The sequence below is a fragment of the Ambystoma mexicanum genome, chromosome 5p (assembly GCF_040938575.1).
Source record: "Ambystoma mexicanum isolate Mex_15411 chromosome 5p, UKY_AmexF1_1, whole genome shotgun sequence".
NCBI classification, from domain to species: domain Eukaryota; kingdom Metazoa; phylum Chordata; class Amphibia; order Caudata; family Ambystomatidae; genus Ambystoma; species Ambystoma mexicanum.
The window spans coordinates 1,334,726,500-1,334,750,127 of NC_090930.1; the positions used below are offsets into that span (position 1 = coordinate 1,334,726,500).

The following is a 23,628-nucleotide window of genomic DNA, read 5'->3' on the forward strand; positions in this document are numbered from 1 at the left end:
AATCTTACACAAATTCATTAATACACAATAAAAAGGAAAATAACAATACAGACTAATCATTTCCATTTAGAATTACCTTGGTTAAAACCATCAACAATATTATTGTTCCATTTCATTATGTTGTTTTAAAATGCAATTAAATCAGTTTATCAGAGATAGTTAATTTTCCTTACTAAGCTAAACCCACAGCTCCTTCTATTCCATCAGCCCAATTAACATTAACAATTGAAATAAGCATTTGCTTAAATGGTAAGAGATCCTAGACCAACACATATTCCAGATCCTCTGACCAGTATTACTTCCATAACTGTCTATATATTTCTTAAAGCATATTAAACAGTGTGCCTTAAGGGCTTCACATTGCAAAAGTAAGCGTTGTAACCATTCATTTGGAGCTGAACAAAATCTACAACAGTCGTGAGTCTCATCTATTTTTTTGCATTTTGCACAATTTGTCCTGGTAGGCAGGATATCGGTTCTGAATCTCATCAGCATGTAGCCTACCTTCCAGACTGGTATTTGCATAGATATTGAGCGCACACTCCCAGTTCTTTATGGATTAGGTTGTTGTTCTGATATCTCTTGTACTTCCCCAATGAGTCACAAGTTCTGCACCAATCTGCCCTCCACAGCATATGCTTATATGTATCAGGAGGTGGTTTTATTAACGATCCTTCCAGCCCCCACTCATCCAATGTTTGTTCTGTCCAGTGTAGAAGACTATTTCTTAACCCCACCCCTCTTTAAATTCTGCATATAATGTTTTTGCTGGAGCAATGATAAATTTGTAACGGAGCAAAATTCTCTTCCATGTTACATGTACTTCTAGGGATAGTAGACCCAATTCATGTCTACTTAGACTGATGGGAATAGACTGGGGGAGTCTTACAGCTTGCTACCAAATTAGCTCCTCAAGATGGCAATAATCTTCCTTCAATAGGCTCTGATGAATTTCTGCTTGGTAAATCAGCATGTGTATTGTCATATTTATAGTTAAAATTCCTCATCTGTGGCACTGCTATGGTTGTCTTTAAATAAAAACCTTCCATAATTACTTTCTTGCCGGGAGTGCTGTAAATGTCAGAACCCAAGTATTTCATATTCTCAACCTCAACTCGTTTCCCTTCTAACCACACCGATTTCTTCGTTCTACGTTTTCCTGCTGTGAAGGTCATTTATTGTGTTTTTAAAACATGTATAATCAATTCATTTTCTTCACAATAAGAATAAAGTGCATTCAGCAGTCTTTGAATACCCACCTGAGTGCAATCCATCAGAATAATATCATCTGCATATGTGATCCAAAAGACATTTGTACCCAATACTTTAGGAGCAATGTAGGATGCTTTTTCCAGGCGTTCTCTCAGATACGCCATATATGCATTAAATAAGAATGGAGCAAGGTGCAGCCTTGACTTAGGCCATTGTTAGTACTTATCCTATCTGAGAGAAGACCTTCCTGATTCAATCTGGCCCTGATAAATGAGTGGTCGCGCAAATGGATCAAAGGAGCCAGCAATCCCTTCGCCAGTCCCCAGTCCTCAAGTGTTTTCCATAGAATGTCCCTATTGACACAATCAAAGGCTAGGGATGGATCAACTAATACAACATATACCTCTTTGTATCAGGCCGGAATCCCAGTTGGTTAGGTTTCAGGATATCATTTAATTTGGTCCATTCTTCTAAAGACGATAGTAATACTGCTCTGAATATTTTTGAATCTGAGTCCAGCAGAGCTACTGGTCTATACATTTCAGGAGCCTCCCTGTCTCTTTTCTTATAAATAGGGACAATGTGTGCTTCCTTCCAGGATTCAGGCGTGCATTTTATTTGTATAGTTGACTGAAAGTAGCTATACAAAAAATGTGCCCAGAGTTCGGGGGCCACCTTCATCACTTTGTTGCTAAGCCCATTGGGTCTCGGGGCCCTGGAATTGCTTCTGCTACGAATTATTGACGCAATAACTTCTATAGACAGTACCGTTAACCAGTCTTCTGAATTTAAGCTATCCCACTACCTCAACCCCTGTGACGGGCGATTATACAAAGGTGCGAGTGCAAGGCACTTGCTTGCTCGGTGATAGGATTAGCTTGTACTTTTTTCTGGACGTTTATTTCCTGCTTAATCAGCTTCCAGTAATTAACATCACTTTTCGCAATTAAGCAGGCAAGCATCCTTTCACTTTCCCTTTGATAACTCGACGCCTTGAGGGCCTTCAATCTTTGTCTATCATTCTGTCTAAGTCTCCTCAGCTCAGTTTCGAGCGGGCCCAGAATCACTTTTACAAATAGCTCTTCTTAAACTTCTTCTAAATTCCCTCTTTATTTGTTGAATGATTTGGCTGTAATTAGGACTGCTATTCTGGTGCCTAAATTTCCTACGGCACAAATGATTTTCTAAAAACTCCGGGAGTTGATGCACCAAGCAAATATTTGTGTCAGTCTCTCCCTGAGGAGTTAAAAGATTTGTCCTAAGTTTCCTATTAAACGCGTAAATGTCCGTTTGTGCCCCATATTAATCTGTTTTTCCCCCTGAAACTGTGACTTCATTCATTTTCTTTTATATGCTTATTTGAGAATCAAGTAATACTACTGAGAGCATGGCATGGTCACTAGGAAAACCACATTTCACTTCAAAGCTAATACTCTTAGTTTTCAAGTCCTCGGACATAAAGATGAAATGAATAAGGGAGTATTTGGCACCATTAGACCAAGTATTCCAATTTGTCTCTTCTTGGTCTGTCTTCCCACCCAGCATACTCAAATTCCAACCCTCAAAGAAATCCCACCATTTCGTCCCCTTGAGGTCCTGAGACAGCTTCCCCTTACGATTCTGTAGAAATTCTGTATATTTCAGGGGGGAAAAGCAATTCGTATTAAAATCGCCTGCGATTAAGATAAGCCCATCAGGCCACACCTTGTCCACGCCATTAGAATTTTATCAATGTGATTTATTATTAGAGTTTGTATATGCTCTGCATAATTCCAATACACATTATTTTATCCTTTAGTATTACAGAGACAGCCAAAACTCAGTACCGTGGGTCATCTACCACTGTCAAATTCAGAATGAGTTTGTTTTTAAATCCAATCGGTAGACTTCCCTTCAGCCAACCTCCTTTCCCGCAGACAGCAGCCGTTTGTTGGCAAATTGTATAACAATCTATGATCACCTGCTTGGAGTGAAAGGTTTCCTGCAGAATTACTAAGTCATACATATTCAGCTTCACTTAAGACTATGCTGAACCAAACAGATGATAGATAAAAACCTCTTGTATTCCATGAGAAAATGCTAAAGATTTGGGCTAACACTTTGCTCCATCATAGGGACCCTTCCCAGGGGATGTGCCAACCACAACCAAACTTTATGATACGTTTATCTTTTTTTCTCCTTCCTTCTTATCATCCATTGTTTTTTTCTTTAGTTTTGATTTAAATTCTTGTTGCTTGGTCAAACCTCCTTTCCAATTTTGAGAGGCATCTTGATGGTATAAATTGGGAGACATTATGAATGTGAAATTCCGCACGATCGAGGGAGTCAGACTTTTGAAACCACCGAACCTTTTTCTGAAAGTTGAGAGAAAAGCAGGCACATTACCACGTTATCTTCAAAAATTTCCTGATCAGAACATTTGAAATAATTTTCTTAGATTAAGATTGAATTTGGCTCACACTGGAGAAATCTTGGCCAAAAGAAACCAGGGCGATAAGGCCAAAAAGCTCTGCAGGTCTTGTGCCCTACCGAACTCACAATCACTGAGACATTTGTTGTTAGAATGCGAGGGTACCTGGAGGGCAAGATTGCAGTTGCTCGGAAGATTCGTCTCTAGAGAGGAGACCTTAACACAGGACTCCTTCTGGGACAGATTGATTTCTGGTCAAGAAGTCATGCTCACTACGGCTGTCGTCAGGGTCCTGGAAAATTGCTTGATCCTAACAAAACACGACTAAAATGCCGACGGGTGTGCTTGTCTAATCGAAGTCTTAATTGTTACCCCATTGCCTTGGGGGGCCCTTTCCACCTCTTTTTTTCTGATCGGCTTCTTCTTTTTTTCCTTTATACTTTGTAAAGGTTTTCTTTGTAAAACCACAAACAAATAAATAATAAAAAAAAAAAAAAGAATGTGAAAACCTCTGACGGATTTCATCAATAGCTAGGAGAACCCTTTCTCTGGTTAGCCCTGAATTAATCGTGACCTTAGCCACATCCTATCTCTCCCAGTCGCAAAATTCACTTCGATCAATATCCCCAGAAGAAATCCTTTCCAGACCTGGGGTATCGTTTAAGATTCTAGGCCAATTAACTTAATATCTGGGTCAGTAAACCTTGCTTCCATGATGAAAGTATCCGACAACTCCTCACTTATTTTCTTCTCCATAAAATGTGGCCAAACTTTGGGGACACGGTAAGATGCCACCGTTAGTACAGTGCTATCCGACTGATGTGGCATTACCCTCACACTTTCAGAAGAGGATGGCCGATGATTTCCCTCCCCTCTCTCAGCTGCCAATTCCTGTGCTGCAATCATCTCTGCCAACTCAAAACCCCCTTTAGGAATGTTACCACCAACTCCTCTCAACTTGGCCATGATCCCACCCTCATTATAGCCATGTAATTTCTGCTGCCCTTTGTCAATTCCAGACCCATTCGAAACTTAATCGCCGATAGAGAAGGGTAATTTAGGCGGTTGAGGCAGACTATCCCTCTGATAACAAATTGAGATAGTAATTATCTCCGATGCTGTTTCGTGACTTAAAGGAGAATAGGAGGAAGGGATTAGCCAGGCCAATAGGTCTTCTCTCAGAATTGTTTGGGCCTCCTTATTCTTCTGACACAAGGGCCATTTATCCTGGCTCGGCACAGAGTCGTCGCCTACCCTCTTCTCCTGGTATTTAGCTGGGGCTAAAATCCAGTTATTAATCTTATCCTTTTATAGGACGATACCTCCTAGCCGAAGCCATGGGGGTTTCCTTCTGTATACGTTCCACTTGAATATCTAGTAACCTATCTTTACTACTCAATGGAATTTCTTTGTTCAGGTGGAATAAATTACCACCTTCAGTGTCATTTAAAGAGTATTGAGAGGCTGATTCAAAGAGGCCCTTATTTATCGAGTTACTTGCTTATTTTAGAAATATTGGGGGCCATCTTCATACTCGCCTTAGGCTTCACGTTTTTGTCTAGTGATTGGGGAGATATTATTTCTGAATGGGCAGCCAGAGCTTTTACAAGCCCCCTGGGCACATTACTATTCACCTTTTAGTTTTTTTGATTCTTAGATGTTTGCTCTGTCCATACTGCCGAGTTTTTATTTGTTTGTCACTTATATTTTTTACCATGATTTTTTTTCATTTTTTGGAAAGTTTTGGTCTAATTGCAGAGGCTCATTTATTATCACTTATTGGTCAGTTTGTTCCAAGTCGATTTCAATAGTTCCCAGTCTTAGAAGTTCCTCAATTACCTCTGGGTTCGGAGGAGCATCTAGAAATAAGGAAAGTTCCAACGCTGCATCAACCAGGAGACAGATTCTTGATTCCTCCAAAGTTCCAGGTATTATTTCAATGCTTGGGTCCTGCACATTCGATTGTTGTATCTCTAGAATATGTCTAGCAAGTCCGGAGATTTCTTTATCCAGGCAAGGCCTAGACTTAGCCATGATAATAATCTGTTTTTGGATCTCATACTGCTGAGTCGAGGACTTTTGCTGGAAGGGTAACAAGGTGAAATGTTTTTTGAATATCACCTACATTTGTAACAATCCCCTTAACTTTATTTTTGAAGAAGCATTTAACCTCTTCCCTCTCAGGCAAATACTCCATAAGGGCAAATAAGTTGTTAATCGATTCAGTATTTTTCTTATTGTCTTCTTTCAGAATTTCGAAGACCTTTATTGGTGAATAGAGTACACAGTTTAATGCTGATAGGGGTTAGAATAGTCAGAGGAATTCCGTTGTTCAGATAGGTCATGGGTGCCCAGTGACAGAATATCTGCTTGCGTACACAAAAGTGTGTACTCCGGAATAGTTATCGATAACCCATCACAGTGCTGCTGTTCAGAATGATTTGCTTCCACCCCTCCAACGTTTGCGCTTTCTTGAATATCCACACTCCGAGGTACAATCTGAGAAAGCTCAACAGAAAGCATTGACGGGATACGGGGGGAAGTGTTCTCCAATTTTCTTTTGAATTGAGTCACTGCTAATTGTGCAGTCCAAATGCGCTCTCCCCTCTAGATTTTTATCCTGACTCTGTGATAGGCTCTTTGGCTCAAAAATAGGAGCCATGTTGACGGTATTATGCAAGTGGAGGACTAAGGCATTACAAAATTGTTTCATTTCAGAAGCTGGAATTTTGAGCGGGGACTTTCGTGAGGTCACCAAAGGAGTATTCCCATCCCAACCGTGACTAAGTTGATTCATAATTGCAGAATGCTTGAGTGCAGAGTACTCGCCCACCTTCTTCCTCGTTCAGAAGCAATCGGAAGGCTATGTTCAGACCCTCTTATGAGGCAAAATATAATCCTTCTGCCTTGAGCCCGGAGCCATGGAACACGAAATACACTGCAGGCACACCTTGCATGCTCTGCACTGCCTGCAGTGTTTTAAAGGTTAGGTCCTACTCTTCCTCCTCGGAAAAAATGGAAAGTGAAGACAGACTTTCTATTCAGCAACTCCAGCAGAGATTCACCACAGCAACCACGAAACACACTGCAGGCACACCGGAGCCATTTTAACTGGGGACTCATAGACCCACTTCTGATTCCCAGCTAAAATGACTCAGCGGCAGTGTCTAATGATTGGTTCAACAAAAAATATAGGAAGTTTAAATCTACCTTCACATTAACTATGTGAACCTTCCTGGCTCTACACAACATCTACCAAAATGCAGATGACGCGTATCTCTGCGTCAAACTATCCTCCATCAAAGACATCAGTAGGCTCATGGCCTACCTCTCATTGATCTATTCCTGGATGTCTGGTGTTTACCAGAAGCTCAACGCCTCCAAGACCAAATTCCTACTGCTGACCAACAGTGAATTCTGTGACATCCAGATATGGCTCTCCACTAAAAACCTTGATGACTTTGTTTACTATCCTTAGTATCTGCCATTGCTACTCTATTGTCATCGGGTACTCCAATATTCACCTCTTTCAGTCTGACCCTGTACACTGTTCTGACTTTCTCCACCCTTTCGTACAAGCTTAAACTAGTTAATTCACCTGATAGTCACGTCAAAGGTGGGGTTCTTGACCTCTCTATGCCACTTTTTCTGTTATTGACCCTAATCCGACTCCTGTTGCTCCTTCTGTTGATCACTTTTTAAATGTTTGTTTTTATTGCACATGGTTACAATAACTAACACTGATCACCTTTAAACAGAAATACAGTTGCTTACAAGGGTACGTCATGACACATGCAAACACATCAACAGTGATTACTCATTCATCACTATCTCCAGCACTCTTGTGTGCCAAGTACGAATGAAAATCACCCCAGGTATCTCTAGGACGGCACATATGTGCCTGAAGGCCAATATATATAGTTCTTCCATGTTGTTAGCCCATAACATATTTTGAGTCTAGTTTTCGTGTGTGGGGGCTTCTTTCTATGTTCAGCGCAAAAGAATAGCTCTCTTGGCCAATATAAGTCCCAAGTTAATTAATTTGCGCTTCATCAGGTTTCATTTTTTCATGTATCCCAATAATCAGTCTAATGGTGTCCATGTTTAAGGGTTGGGCCACTAGCACATCAATCATATGACATATCATTTCCCAATAAACTGATAATGTCTGACATGCCCACAGCATATGCGATATGCCAGCATCTTAATTATTGCATCTAGGGCATCTCCCTTCCAAGGAAGGAAACCGTTTCTTGAGACCTGCTGGTGTGAAGTGCGTTCTGCTAAGAATCTTGAAGTTAATAAGCCTGTACCTTGAGTTTAACGATACATGTTTTGTTAACCTGCATATCTGTGTCCAATGTGTGTCTGTAATGGGAGTGCCAAGATCTCTTTCCACTTGCCCCATATGTCAAGTGTCTGCATGTTTTGAGTCATCTGTGCGATTTTATATAATGACGAAATGGTTTTCTTTCCCTTATCCAGTGACAATAATTAACTGAGGCATGGCTGCGATGTAGGTTCTGATGGAAACGTTGGCCACGCTGAAGCTATGGTAGAATGAACACGATAGTAAGGGAACCTCTGAAGCGGCGTGTCACCTATATATATACCTTAATCACGGCCCATGTAACAAAAACACCTTCATGAAACAAGTCGCCCAAATTATGGATACCCACCTCCCGCCAATGAGCTGTCAATGATTTATCTTGTGCGGGATTCAAAGATGACATGCCGCAAATCGGTATGGCTTTATTGTATAATACTGTGTTCTTGGGGCAATTTGTTAGCTTAGTCCATGTCTCGTGTGTAGCTTTCACTGGGTCCAGCTGGTGTGTACTATGACGTATGTTGCCTGTGATTAAATGTACCAAAAGGTGAAGAAGAGCACCCTGCCTCATGTGCAGTGGCTTCAAACCTCAATCTAACCAGAATGTCGCATAATGCACTTGCACTGTCAAGTAATATACCTCAAAGTCAGGGGCTGACAGTCCACCAAACTCGTATGCCTGTGTGAGACGTTGACATTTTGCCCTAATCTGTCCCTTCCACCCAAAAAGAAGAACGCAATTTAGCTATGTCATTAAAAAACCACATACCTGGCCATAATGGTATATTACAGAAAAGGTAGAGAAACTTAGGAAAGATGGACATTTTCATTAATGCGACCCGCCCCATCAGTGATATGGGAAGATGGTTCCCCCTTTCCAGTTTTGTGGCTATTTTGGTCTCTAAGGTGTCATAGTGAAGCGATCTAGTGATATGATATGATAGGTTATTTATAACCCGTTTAATACCCAGAGGTTTCTAAGCGCAGACCCGGGGATCGAACCTGTGTTGCTCTGTGTTGTCTTGCTTCCAAGGCCAGCACGTTGCCCCTGAGCTATCCTCCCGAGACAGTGAGTGCCGGAGAGCATGTCATCTCAATCCCTAGGTATCTAATACTCGAGGGTGACCATCGTAAACCAAAGGTATTATAAGGTTTGTCTGTGGCACTTGTTAACGGAAATATTTCCGACGTACTACTATTTAAATGCAGGCCAGAGTATCTTCCAAACTTGCTAAAATTCTCTGCAGATGCGGTTCTGGATCCCTTATATATAACATATCATCTACATATAACGTAATAAATTCAGACTGGCCTTTTATGTGGAAACCAGCGTGATTGAGGTGGGCACGGATGAGATCTGCCAATGGTTCTATAACTAGGGCAAATAACAGGGGTGACAATGGGTACCCCTGTCCAGTGCTGCCCTCCAATGCTAATCTGGATGAAAGTACACCACTCACATATACTTTAGCGTATGCAATGGGTAGTTGGGAGCTTGTAGGAACGGCAGACCCCTGCGCTCAATTGATTTCTCTTAGATGCTTGGTTTTGCCTGCTGCCTGTTTACAGGGTTTCACTGGACAAGCTCAAAGAGTCCCATATGTAGAGGTAAGAAGAGAGGTTGAAACCCTGTGTGCATCGGCACAGGATCTGTGAATGCTTTTCACATATGGTTGGTTAGAATAAATCAAAGGTCAGGACACTCGGTTGTATATGTCGTCTTGATTTTAATCAAGGATCACATGAGGAGAGCGAACACGTGTTTCGACCATAGGTGAAGGCTATGCAAGTTGGTGCAGATGTGCCAGTGTATAGTGGTGACGTATTAAGTTTCCGTAACAAAATGCGGCGCAGCATGTTACTACATCAAATGTAGTGAAGTAACCAGACATGTTCATGAAATAATGTGTGAGTGGTATGGTGAGTGTTGATGTGACAGATAGTACACCAATTTGCATTATATACATGAGCACAATTCATGGTACAATAGTTATAGATTGTTGTTTAATATCAAGAAAAAAAAAGGATTGGTGTATTTTAAAATGAATGAAAAAACAATATTTGTGCACCAAGGACAGGCATGCCAGGGAGGGGGTGGGGGAGAAAATGAAATGCTAGCTAGCCCAGCTCACTGAAGATAGTAAACTGATAACGCGTGGCTGGTTAGATTGCTGACCAGATTATATGTGTAGTGTTGTCCGTATGGAGATGCTGGTTAGCAACTGGAAGAGAGAATAGAGCATTACAGGCCCTGGTAAGGTTCCAGTGTTAAAAATGGAGATCCATACTGCATTAGTAGGCGTGTGCCAGGATGAATGTGTGGCTTGAGGTGAAGAGGTCACTATAATGTCCTGGAGGGATGTGCATTATCCCTTATACATACAAAGACCTTGTGTGTGTGGCACGGTTGTGCAGATATATAGTTAATTGTCTGCATTGTGCCTGTATTACAATTATTTCTGAATGCTGGGCGTTGCGGGTAAGGCAGCTGCGTTAGCGGGTGGTCGAAGGAGGCCAGGGCAGGCAAATGACGCGTTGCGTTAGCGCTTAACCATATAATGGAGTGTCTGCCAAATAATAATGGGGAAACACGCAGTGCCAGTAACAGCTGTGAATGGAGCGGCTTGTGCGGCTCTGGAGGAGGTCTCCCGCTTGGGAAGAGGGAAGGGGAGTGCGGCGGAGCCTGTAATCATCCGCCAGGTCGGGTTTGAGTGCGATGTGAGGGATGCTTGTGCAAAGTGATCCACTAGGTGCGATTAAGGAATGGGAATTAAGGCACTAGACATGAAATAAATGCTGACCCGGTGACCAGGCAAGGTGAGATATGTGTGGTTGGGTGAGTTCTCGAGCAAGAAACTAGGGAGAAGTAGAAGTGACTCATGGGGAGGGCCATTGGGAGTGCTTACCATTGAAGCCTCGAGGGCTGCAGGAACAAGATGCATGGTCACGGTGATCTTTCTATCCCGTCCGCCATCTTGTTCCTCTGTCAAATAAGGGAAGCTTGCAGATTGGCCAAGTGATCTGAGCTAGCAGTGACTTGATTGGATGACCCCCCAGGTGAGGGTAGCCAATCGGGTAGGAGCGGGCGTTGTTCCGAGTTGCATGAGGCTGAAAACAGGTACAGTAAAAAACATCAGATGTGTTAATTGGAGTGAGTGGTGTAAAATTCACAGTAATTAATAAAGTATAACTGGTTAGTGCCTGCGGGTTGAAAAGTGTAATGCTGGGTGAAGCTGCACACAAGTATGGTGAATTGCAGGAATTATGTAACATGACCAGTGCCAGATTTGGAGGGCATGTACCGGGCCGCCCGTTATATGAAAATCACGGGATGATGGTGCTGGCTGAAGGTTGCCGGAGACAGTGTGTCATAAAGGTGTTTTTTTTTTTTAATACTAGACTGTTTTTGTTTTGTTTTTCGGTTAGGCGACGGAGAAGACGGAAGAAGAGAGATTTTCCTCCGAAGAAGACGTAGTATATGAGTGGGCGTACTAGTGAGGCGAGCCCCTGAAATGAGTCACGGTTCGTTCCTGTTGAACGCCGTGAAGAACAAGTTATGGTTACGAGTTACGTTTAAAGTTACGGATAAATTGGCCTGAGAAAATGAGGAGCCGTTGGTGTCTGGAGCCGCGCTGGTGACGAGATGCTCTGGCAGAGAGCTGCGGCAAAGCAAAGAAAAACAAACACAGCTGATGGGAGCTGGGCGCACGTCAGCGAAGTAATCCGATACAGCGGAGCCTGCCAGAAGGGAAAAAACAGCTGATCGGAGCTGCACACTCCAAAAACAGCCCCCACCCTTGCGACAAGCCCTTCCACATGACAGACATAGCGCCGGAGGGCCAGAGAGAGGAATGTGAAGCCAATCAAGGCTCGTTCCAATAAAACCACGGAGGAGCCGACAGCGTCTGCCTGTAGCTCAGGAGGGGAGGAGCCAACGAGCCCCAGAAGCTATTAAGGTAATCCGCCGGCTGGAGGGATGGGGAATAGACTTTTATAAACTACACTTGCTGGGAAAACTCATATGAAAAGAAATACTAGAGAGAGTTTTTCCTCAGGACTGTGAGGCAGACATTTAAAGAGTTTCATTACGGATGATCAACCCAGAGGCACCCTTATAGCAGGAGAGAGACACATACATAGTGTAATTAACCCTTAGGGCTACAATTCCACTAAGTCAAGTCCACAGAAGATGAGAAAAGAGAACAAGGTGAAAGGAAAGACACGGATTGTGCCCGTATTTTGTGGTGAAAGAAGATGAAAGGGGAAAGATAAAGACTTTCTCACATGCCCAAGGTCTTGCCCCAAGTCAGACCTGGAAAGGGAAAGACTGAAACTTACCTCTGACGTAGAAGGAAGTGTCAATCTCTGCTGTCCGTCAAAATATTCATTAAGATAGTTAATTAGTCAATAAAGAACATTCAATTCAGGCTGTATACTGTGTTCTATTTCCATCTGCTCTATCACAGTCATGAATGTAATTTTAAGATGTTATGTAGTAATTGTCTAATGCTCGTTGCAAGCTTCTTCCGGGCGTGCAACTGGGCTGGCGGTGTTGTTGATGGCAAGGAAGGGGCTGGCCATGATGGTTAATACCCAGGTTCTTACAAGTAATTGGATAATCCAGTGGTTATAACAAGACTTTGCTGAATCAAGAATGCTAAAAAAGTTATTCATATGTCAATGCGTGAGTGGGTCATAATGGTGATCCAACATGTTACTTAGTTGCATCAATATGAAGCATAGTTGTATCCATATAAGGCTGTTGGAGAGTTCTGGATGATCCCTTAATTTAACTGGGCTGTTTGAGCAATTATCCTTGATCATGACAGAGTGGTCAAGGCTGTATTCTGACATATACCTTGGTTACAAATAGACAGGTTGTACAGTAGTGGAAGAGCTCTTTATAGGAAGACATTAAGCTTGTGCTCAGAATTAAGTCCCAACCTAACACATCTGAATTTGCAAATTAGTTTGGCTTCACGTTGTCGTAGCTTGCGTTCTCTGTTGCCACCTCTTGGTTCTTGTATGACGATCTCCAGTCCCATGACATCTTCCTTTCTATCCAGCTGGTGTTTCTTTTGCCAATGTTGGGCCAGCAGATATCTTGCATCTGGAGAGTTGAGTAGACTGAGATGTTCTCGAGTTCCCTGCTTGAGGTTACAGGTGAAGATGATAAAATAAATAACAAATTTGGATTTGCAATTAATAAAATCTGTTACTTTGTGTAGCTCTGTGCCATTAAAAAACGATGGTCTTTGCTTTCCTCACATGGGGACACATGGTGGAAGGACCACACTTGCGAAAAATCAGCCGCCTTGGTGTTTGAGAGCAAGGACTGATTGGCGACTGCCAGAGGTGTCATGTATGAAGGGCTCAGCGTGGTTCGTAGGGATGGTGCCTTGGTGTAAACCAGCAGTGGGCTTTGAGGTATTAGTGGCTTGATGTCCTTATCTATACTTAGGAGGTGCCAATGTTTTTGGAGGATTTTCTGGATCCGATAGCTATCCTGGGCATATTTTGTCACATATCTGATTTGGTCTTCCGGGCCTGTCGTACTTGGTTTTCTTTTTGGGGTCAGTAGTGTTTTGCAAGCCCTTTTGGTTGCCATGTTGGTTGCCGAGTCAGTTGCCTCCTGCGTATATCCTCTTTCTGAGAATCTTTTGTGCAATCATTTTAATTTTGCATTGAAGAATTATTGGCTGCTACAGTTGTGTTTATCCCTAATGAATTTCCCTTTGGGAAAATTGTCTATTATGCCCCTCCGACGACAGCTGATAGCAAAAAGTACAAGTTAACGCTGATTTTTATGTCCAAGAAATCAGTCGAGCTGTCACTGTGTGTACCTGTTAGCTCGAGACCAAACTGATTCGTGTTGAGGTATTCTTTGAAACACTGGAGCTGTTCCGTGCTGCCTGTCCATATCATCAGGACATCATCAATATACCGATAACACTTAATGGATATGGTGGTTAAAGTCAGGATTGAACAGTGCATGTACTTGTTCGTAATGATTCATAAACAGATTGGCCAATGAGGGCGCATATGTTGCACCCATCGCGATTCTCTTGGTTTGTTAGTAATACACTTGGTTGAGGATCAAAATGGTGTTGATGAGAATGCCAAGAATTGGGAGTAAAAGGATGTAGATGTTTTCGAAAACGTGAAATCAATAGCCCTAAGAGCTAGCGTATGATCAATAGCCGTGTAAAGGGCCTTTACATCAAAGGTTACAAGTAAAAAGTGTGGTTGCCAATGCACCTCCTGTAGTATGAGAAGAGTATGCATCGCGTCCCGGTATTTTCGGGACTTTGGGAGCAAGGATGTTATTAATATATTTGGCAAAGGGTTCTGTAACCCAACCAAGTATTGGTCTTCCTTCTGGAAATTTTTCGTATGGCTTGTGGACTTTTGGAAGCAAATAGATGGTGGCCATTCTTGGATGCTTGGGTTGTAAGAACTTCTGCTCCTCGTCTGTTAAGAGCCCACGTGTGTGCCATTTGGTAAGTAGGGCCTTTGCCAGTTTGGTAATAGTCTTAAGAGGGATTCTTTTGTAATTGCTTGCAACGCCCTGGTGTTGACAGGTGTATCTGAGCCATGGCGATGTAATCCCCTCTGTCTATCACAATGTCCCCACCTTTGTCATCTTCTTTTATGATAATTGAGGTGTTCTGGCTAAGTGCTTTGAGGGCTAGTAATTAATCTGTTGTAAGATTGACTGGTTGTGTCTTATGTTTGTGTCGTATTTTATCTTCCAAGGGATGTAGGCCACGTGTTGCAGACTGTTGAAAGATATCAATGGCATTATCCCCTTGTAGGTTAGGAGTGAATTTGGATTTCTTCCTTAGCTCTGGTATGCTAAGATTGGATTCTTCGATGTCAAGATCTTTTAGGATGTCTCTTTTGGAGTGGGTGACGATAGCATCGTCATTCTCCAAGTTAACGAGCAAGTGTATCAAGTCAAGGTTTTCCATGTCAATGTCACTAATTGTAGGTTTGATCTTTCTCTTTAGTTTTCTTGTGTATTTGAACAGGTCTATATGTGCATCAACTAAATTTGCTGATGCAGTTGGAGCAAAAGAAAGACCCTTGTAGAACGTGCTAATGTCCATGTTTGGAAGTGGGTTGCTTGAAAGGTTCAGTCCCAGGTTCAGCGTCTCGGTTCCCTTTGCTGCAATTGTATCTGTGAACGTGTTAGTCTTATAGCACTTTTGTACTCTTCCATGGCGTTTCCGAATCCTGGCTCTCGCATCTTGTCTCAAGGGTGTAGTATCTACTAGTGCTTCCTGGAAGCGTAAGCGTTTGGGGTTGAGTGTTCATGTTTCTCGTTTGTATCTTTGTATTTGCTCCAAAAAATTGTAACCTTGTCTTCTGCTGCTGGTTCCACTTGTTGTTGCTTCATCAGTTATTGTTTGTGTTGGTCTAGCTGGGGATTCAGTTTCTGCTGGCTCTGTCTCGCTTTCTGCGTCTGAGGTGGCCGGTGAGCTGTTGGGGGTGGGGGGTGCTCTCTCTTAATGTTTTCTTATGCAGGTCATCTAATTTGGGTTGGAATGTAAACAACCAATCTCCTCTGTAATCTCTTTCGTCCCTTGAGAACTTAGTGCACTTTCTTAGTTTTTCTTCGTCTTGGTGGTTCTTAAGGATTACATACATTATTCTGTTGTTTTTGTCTTTGGTGGCTGCAGGGGCATTAGTTGCTTCAATGTCTTGTTTAAGTTCATCTATTTCCAATGTTAGTCTCTTATGTTCCCTGTCGGCATGCTCTATTAAAAGCTCTAACATAACTTTAGAGCCTATGATTACGTTTTCTTCCCATTTGGCCGCAAGATCAGAGTCCTCCGGATTATTGAAAAATTATGATTCTTAGACCATGAGGGATTTGTTCTTGTTCAATGTAAGTTTGGAGAGTGAATCCCTCCCAGAATGTATTTATTTCCTTGGTGCAGAGGCATTGGAGTTTATGGCAAAGGTTTTCCAGTACATTCGGTTTTGGAGGGAATGCATGTAGTGTGGAGCCTCTGGGGCAAAGAGGTTCTTGACGTCCTCCTTTCTGGATAACGAATAATCAGCCATTTCTTGTTTGAGTTTCTGTTGAATGAGGCTGCAGGGATCCTGTTCCTGGTAAAGTGTGCAATGGGTGGTTGGGAGCTTGTAGGAACATCACCACCAACTTGCACAGGCTTGATAAAGACCTATGGTCGACACGTCTTGTCTCTCCTCATGTGAGCCTTGATTAAAATCAAGACGACATATACAACCAAGTGTCCTGACCTTTGATTTATTTGAACCAACCAGATGTGAAAAGCATTCACAGATCCAGCGATGATACACACAGGGTTTCTGCCTCTCTTCTTACTATCGAGTATGGTTGTGTGTACAATATCGTTACCCACTTAATAAAATTCGGTCCGAACCCATAGTTATTCAATGTCCTAAATAGGAAGGGCCAATAGACAGTATCGAACGCCTTCTGCATGTCAAGTGACACGGCAACTCCCTGACTATCCTGCAGTATCTGAGCAATTATATTGTACATGCAACGTATATTAGATGCCGTTGACCTCCCTAGTATAAACCCTGCCTGGTCTTCATGAACCATATGTGGCACTAATGGGTTCAGCCGTTTTGCCAAGATTTTCGCATACATTTTTTGCATCAGTATTTACTAAAGACAATGGCCGGTACGACCCACAATCATCCGGAGACTTGCCAGGTTTCAGTAATAGAATGTAGCTTTGGGCATTGATTCTGGTAAAGTCCCCACTTCTTGGGCTTTGGACCAAACTGAGAGCAAGCGGGGAGAGAGTTAGTCTACAAACTCTTTTTAAAATTCAGCACCCAGTCCGTTCGATCGCGGGGCTTTCCCTTTCACGATATCCCAAATAGCTTTTTTAACTACTGCCAGATTGATCGGCTCTTCTAGTGTGTTCCTTTTCGCGGCCAATAGGAGTGTCATAGGGATTTTTCCAAATATTCATCAATTTCGAGTGCCTTTCAGGGTGTACAATGCTTTGTAGAAGTCATAAAACACTGCGTTCGCATCACTGTGAAGATTACCTTCCGTACCATCAGGCGGTATTGTGCACCAGATTTATGCACAGGATATTTGAGCTACCACTATCAGTGTGGATTGTTTGCGCCAGTAGCTTCCCTGGCCTATCCACTTCCCCGTATTGGCATGCCGCCGCTGGCCTATCGAAATTGCGCAGTTTCCTTGTGGCTATATCACAATGGTTATCCAGGATCACCTTGATGTAATTTCTGATCTCGGGAGATGGATTTATGGTGTAACTTTGCTGTAGTTGTGCAAGTGTCTTCTCACATTTTCAGCTCTCTTATAATGTCCCGCAACACCCAGTGTTCTGTGGATATAGCTATACTTCTAATGTACTTTAATTTACACCAAAGCGAGCAGCTTCAACGTTGCAGGATGCAATGTTGAAGCTGCTAGGTTTGGTGTAAATGAAAGTGTTCATATACACTTGTGTGTTGTATATGAACACATTCATGTACACCAAAGCAAGGAGCTTCAACGTTGCAGCAACGCAAGTTTGTGTGTCGGCTTGATGAGACTTGTGGTGGTTAGCTCTCAATGCTCCGGCACGCTGAGTCGCAGCAGGACAAGGCTACCAACGGCATCTTAACCTCCCATTTGACATAAAGCAAGCGCCTGGGTCCACAGCCCAGAACTCTGCTCCAGCGGTGCCTCCAATCGCAAAACTCGCAACAAGTGTGCACCCACCCATGAACTAGACTATCTTGGAGTTTTAGCCGAGTATGTCCATGTTTACAGCTCGTTATTTAGTGTGGCCTCCCTACTCGATGCAGAGCTTAAACGCGGTCACCATCTTTGGAAGCCACGCAACAGCACCCCATGTTGATCACTTTTTGATGTCTTCATCTTTCATTCTGCCTCAGACTTTTGCACCTGTAGGTGCATTGTCGACTTCTAACTTTTTGCAACGTGATATTTGGAATCTTGACCAACACATTCAGTATTCTGTTTCTTTGAATCTTCCTTTTTCTACTGATCTTCTAGCTACTGCCATTGACTCTGCTTTTGCTAGGTTTCATTATGCTTTTGTCTCATCTTTGCACACGTTGGGCCTCATTACACGGTATGCGGTAACCATGGTGCTATTAGAGCCATGGTTGCCGTCGGTATTTTTCCGTGTCCGCTTTGGTGGATGGCGGAATTACTGCCCTACTCCAAGGTGAGCGGGGGCGGTAATTCCCTATTCACCAAGGCACTTCCCCATTCCCATTTATGCCCCCATAGGGCTCAATGGGAATGGGGAAGGAGCTAATTACGGTACCGCAAATTGCGGTACCGTAATTAGCACCAAGGTCCCTTTGCGGGCCCGTTCCTTAACGGCTGGTAGTTTCTTTCACCTTACCAATGTCACCAAGCAAGTACTTCAAGGGGGACAGAGTCGCCGGAATCGGCATTATGTCTTCGAGGAGTTCTGCCACCCCCCGCCAGAATTCCATAATCAAAGGGCATGACCAGTACATGTGGTAGGGGCTAGCGTTTGGTGCATTGCACTTGAGGCAGGCCCCCGTGCAACTCTCAACAAATTTGGCTAGTCTGGCGGGGGCATAGTGGACCTGATTCAGAACTTTAAACTGGATCAGCCGTAGCCCCACGTTTATAGAGACGGATCTGGTGAGTTGACAGAAGCGTGCCCACCGTATTTCATCAATCTGAGTGCCCGTATCCCGCTCCCAGGTTTCTCTCATCGTATTACGTGACGGGGAGTGGGTTTGTACTAATGAGTATACCAACAAGACCCCTTTATTGTGGCTATTAGGGGATACCATTGCCCTAATACATTCATGTACCTGGGGTTCCAACGGGAAAGATGGCCATCTAGCTGCAAAAGCAGTTTTCATACGATGATATTGAAAGCGTTTAAGTGGGCCTCCTCCCACCATCCCGATGAAGTCAGTGAGTTCACAGAATGTGCCATTTGGGAACATGTCCCTTAGTGTGAATAGCTTGTTAGGATCCCAGGATTGTTGAATGGCTTTATCAAATGTTGGGTATATACTCGAGAAGTTCCACAGGGGGACCTCCGGGTCATGGGGGGTCTCAAGGCCTAATCTGTTATATATCTTGGCCCAGGCGCGTATGGTTGTATATACCGGGTCAAACGGGCATGTGTCTCCATAGACAGGGTTAAGAAGAAGTGATCTGATGTCATTGGGGCGATCAGCATGTTTCTCCATGGGGATGTGGGGAGATGTGTCCTCCGGGTCAAACCAGTGTTTAACAAATTGAGCCTGTGCAGCCAGATAATATAGTTCAAAATCTGGCGCAGCAATGCCACCCCGTGAGAATGGTTCCACCATCTTTATCCCACCCCAATCTGGCCGTCTTCCCACTCCAAATGAAATTAGAGGCGAGCGACTTGAGTTTCATGAAAAAGGACTTGTCGGGCCATATCGGAATGTTGTTAAAATAATATAAGAGTTTGGGTAAGACTACCATTTTGAGAATAGCCACTCTACCATACAAGGACAAGGGAAGGCTAGCCCACGTTTGGAACTTGGTCGTCAAACTCAGTTACAGTTCACTATGGTTCTGTGTATATAACAATTGTTTGTCCCTGGCCACCATAATACCCAAGTAGCGTACTTGAGTCGGGGTGGGCCTAAGCCCAGCAATTGCAGCAATGTTACCCGTAACAGGGGAAATATTTCGGACTTGGGAACATTGATTCTGTACCCTGAATATTCCGAGAACTCATGTATGTCCGACATTATGTGCTGTACATTCTCTTCTGGGTCGCGGACATATAGCAGGGTGTCGTCTGCATATAGTGAAATGATCTGGGGGGGCCGGACATCCTAAGCCCTCTATGTGAGTGGTTCTGGCGTATATATTCCGCCATCGGCTCGATAGTAAGTGCAAAAAGTATAGGTGAACAGGGACAGCCCTGCCTGGTTCCTCTGTAGAGCCTAAACAAGGGGGACAAAGTGGCGTTGGTCAGAACCTTGGCAGTCGGGAGAGTATATAGTAGCTGTACGCATTTGATGAAGTATCGGCCAAAGCTAAACCGTTCAAGCACCAGCACCAGGAAGAGATAAGACCAGGACACAGAATCGAAGGCCTTCTCGGCATCAAGGGCCACCACGGCAGCCTTTGTTGCGGGATCAATGTGTGCCATAACATTAAACAAGCGCCTCAGGTTGAGAGCTGTAGATCTAGTTGGTATTAAGCCCGCCTGGTCTGGGTGAACAAGGATGGACATGTACGGCAGGAGCCTGGTGGCTAACACCTTGGCGAAAATTTTTGCATCGGTATTAATCAAGGAGAGCGGTCTATACGGACCCATGTCATGTGCAGGTCTACGGGGTTTCAGGAGGACAGTAATAATAGCTTCGCGCATCGATTCTGGAAGGTTCCCTTAATCCATCGCCTCCTCCCACACTTTTAACAGTAGTGGGGCTAGTTCAGTCCTAAATTCCTTATATAGTTCCGCGCCAAGTCCATCCGAGCCGGGGGCGCGGCTCCCTGACAGAGTTTTAATGGCCTCTACAATTTCTTCAATAGTGATGGGCTGATCCAGTATGTTACGGGTCTCAGTGGTCAGTGTAGGGAGGTCTAGGCTATCCAAATACCGGAACGTGTCTTCTTTACTTTTGATGTCATGATTGGAATAAAGGGAGGAATAAAACTCAGCGAAGGTGGAATTAATGTCTTGCTCCTTATTAACCAAAGCCCCAGTGGGTGTCAGAATACCAGGGATTGGACTCCGATGTCTATCTGTTTTAAGCATGGTGGCTAAGAATTTCCCGACCTTATTACTCTCCCCATATCTACGGGCCTTGGCAGGCGCAGCCATGTATAAGACTTCCCTGCTGGCCAACGCGTTGAATTCCTTCAACTTGACATGCATTTGCGATAGTGTTGCCTTGTCCTGTGTGGTGCCATATTCAGTTTGTAAAAGGCCTATTTTAGTTTCGACTACGCCCAGCTCCCGTCTTACAGCTTTAAGCATACCTCACAGAGGGTAGCATAAGTGGTTACCGATCCCTCATTTATTTCAATAAATTCCGTGATCTCAGCATGGAGGGCTTTGCAAATATTAGTGTCCCTGAGTATGGCGGGGGGCATTCTCCACCGTCTAACTGGAGGGGGGGCATCACCCAGCTGAATGCCAAGTGTTACTGGTGAATGGTCAGAGAGGGCGTGGGGGTGTATTTCACAACTGGTGACCATGCCGGCAAGGGGTGAGCTAATGAACCAGTAATCGATACGTGAATGGGAATCAAAGGTGAATTTCCTCTCAGTAGGGTGCAGTGTGCGCCAAGCGTCTACCACATCCATCTGTTCCATCAACTGCCGCACAACCAATGCGGTTCTGGAGGGGTCCATGGGGGCAGTAGAGGACCGATCAAGGGACTGGTCCAAAATAGTATTGAGATCGCCGCCCCAAATTATCATTGCCTCCCCTGACGTAGTCAGCATATCAAGTATGGTACAATAGAACTGTGGATCGTCCACATTTGGCCCATATGAATTAACAAGTATTAATTGGTATCCCGCCATCTCCCCCCAGACTAGTGCATATCTGCCAAGCGGGTCTATTTTACTGGAGTGGTATTTAAAGCACACTTGGGGTGTATGAGGTTTAACACTCCCCTAGACTGTGTTGAGTATTCCGTGTAGTATCTCTGGGGGCCCCATCTTGGCAGGAATGCAGAATTGACATTACCCAGTGCGGGCGTCTCTTGAATGAAAAGAATATGAGGATCGTGACGTGTAACATATTCTGCCACCTTCCTCGCCTTCACCGGGTTGTTAAGCCTGCGAATATTCCAAGAGAGTAGCTTGACTTCTAAGCCCCTATCAGCCTGTGCCATACCCGCATGTTGTAAAGATCATCTGTCCGTAGCCTCGCCCCTGTCGCAAGTGATATGGCCATTCTGCCATGTAACCGCTCTCTGATTTTAACAACCAAACTCCTTTAAACAGAAACTCCCCAAACTATCCCGATCTGACGCCAGGAACGCACAACATCTGCCCCAACTTTTCCCACCCACCGCCCACATCAACTGCGGAAATATTGACCCACTCAATGACCGTGGTCGAGCTTGTTTTGGCATTGACCAAACTTCCGGCCGAAGCCAACCTTGTATTCGAATGAAACCCCTTCAGGTGGTCCAAATTTCCACACCAAGAACACCCATTTCCAACCCCTCTTACCTCCCCCCCACCCTCATCATCACCCCCAACTTGACGATGTACCCAAAAACAATCGTGGAACATTCCCGGGGTAGCCATGTTGCCTCACATGGCCGCCTGATTGGCTCCGGTCTCCAATAGTCACATGGAATGGAGCCTCCCTGCTTGTAGGATCAATAGGGCTGCAGTGGATACTACATAAGGATACAGACCAATCCGGCTGCCGGAGCTCCCTAGTCCGCGGGTCTTGGTCTATTGTTCTGTGCCGGCCTGCCCCCCCTCGGGGGGAGGGGTATGGAAGTCTCTATATACTGTGTGGCCTCAGTCGGGGATTCGAAAAAATGCGCCCCACCCGCATGTTGGATCCTCATCTTTGCCGAGAACATCAGAGCATATGGAATCTGGCAGTCTCTAAGGAGTCTCTTGACTGGTTCATATGATCGCCTGCTCGCCTGGACCCCGGCAGAAAAGTCTGGGTATATATGTATTCGGCACTCCTCGTGTTGAAGCGTTCCAGCCTCCCTGGCCAGCCGCAGGATTGTGTCCCTGTCTCTATAGTTAAGCATCCGTGCAATTATTGTGCGAGGCGGAGCACCTGGTTTGGGGGCCGGGGCAAGAGTACGTGGGCTCTCTCCACCAAGAAATGTTCGGAGAATGACTCAGGACCAAATAGTGTTTTAAACAGTTGTTCAAGTTGTTTCTCCATTTGGCCTTTCCCAAATGACTCTGCCATTCCGACCACACGGATGTTATTGCGTCTCGATCTAGATTCAAGATCCTCGCATTTATGTTGCATTTTAGTCATGGCTTCCTTAAGCTGAGCGATGTCACGACCATGTTGTGAGATAGCGTCTTCGTTACTGCTAATTCTATTTTCTGCATCAGTGACACGTATGCTCTCTTTTTCAACCCTAGCCTTCAGGGAGCCAATGGTAGACACTATGTCGTCCAGTTTCATGTTCACTGCTCGGAATCCATTTTCCACAAGCATGGTCAGCTTGTCCTCCCGTCCTTCAATGTCTGCAGGTGGGGTTTCATTAGCGTCAGCGTGCACCTCAGTTATGGCGTTCGGCGCCTGGCTGCCGGTAAATGCATCCATAGGACCCTTCCTCTTGTTACTGGGCGTCTTGCCTCCCTTCCCAGCCTTGTGTGGCTCGCCCATGGTGCCGGCCCCCCAGTACCTGGTTCAGTTACCCTTACTGCCGGGTGCCCGAGCCCCAGCCCGTTGTTTATGGATATTGGGCGAAGCCACCTGGATCAGGACGACAGAGTTTGCCGCTGGGGCAACAGGGGTCCTCCTCCTCACCCCCCCTGCTCCCAAGACGTCTGTAGATTTTCCAGCAGAGCACCCAGCACCAGGGCACCAATGTTAGCCACCAGCGATGGATATTTCCTCCCATGTAGTTAGGTGTCAAAACTCAGGGCGCGCCACAGTTTACGCCAAAGAGGGCTTATATAGATGTCTGGGTGTCCACCAGTGCATGGGGT

General features: G+C 44.4%; 1 protein-coding gene across 1 annotated transcript in view; it reads left to right on the plus strand.

Annotated features, from left to right (window-relative positions):
• Positions 1–23,628, plus strand: part of MTRR (5-methyltetrahydrofolate-homocysteine methyltransferase reductase) — a 983,610-nt gene that overhangs the window by 280,977 nt on the left and 679,005 nt on the right. The gene's annotated exons all lie outside the window — the stretch shown is intronic.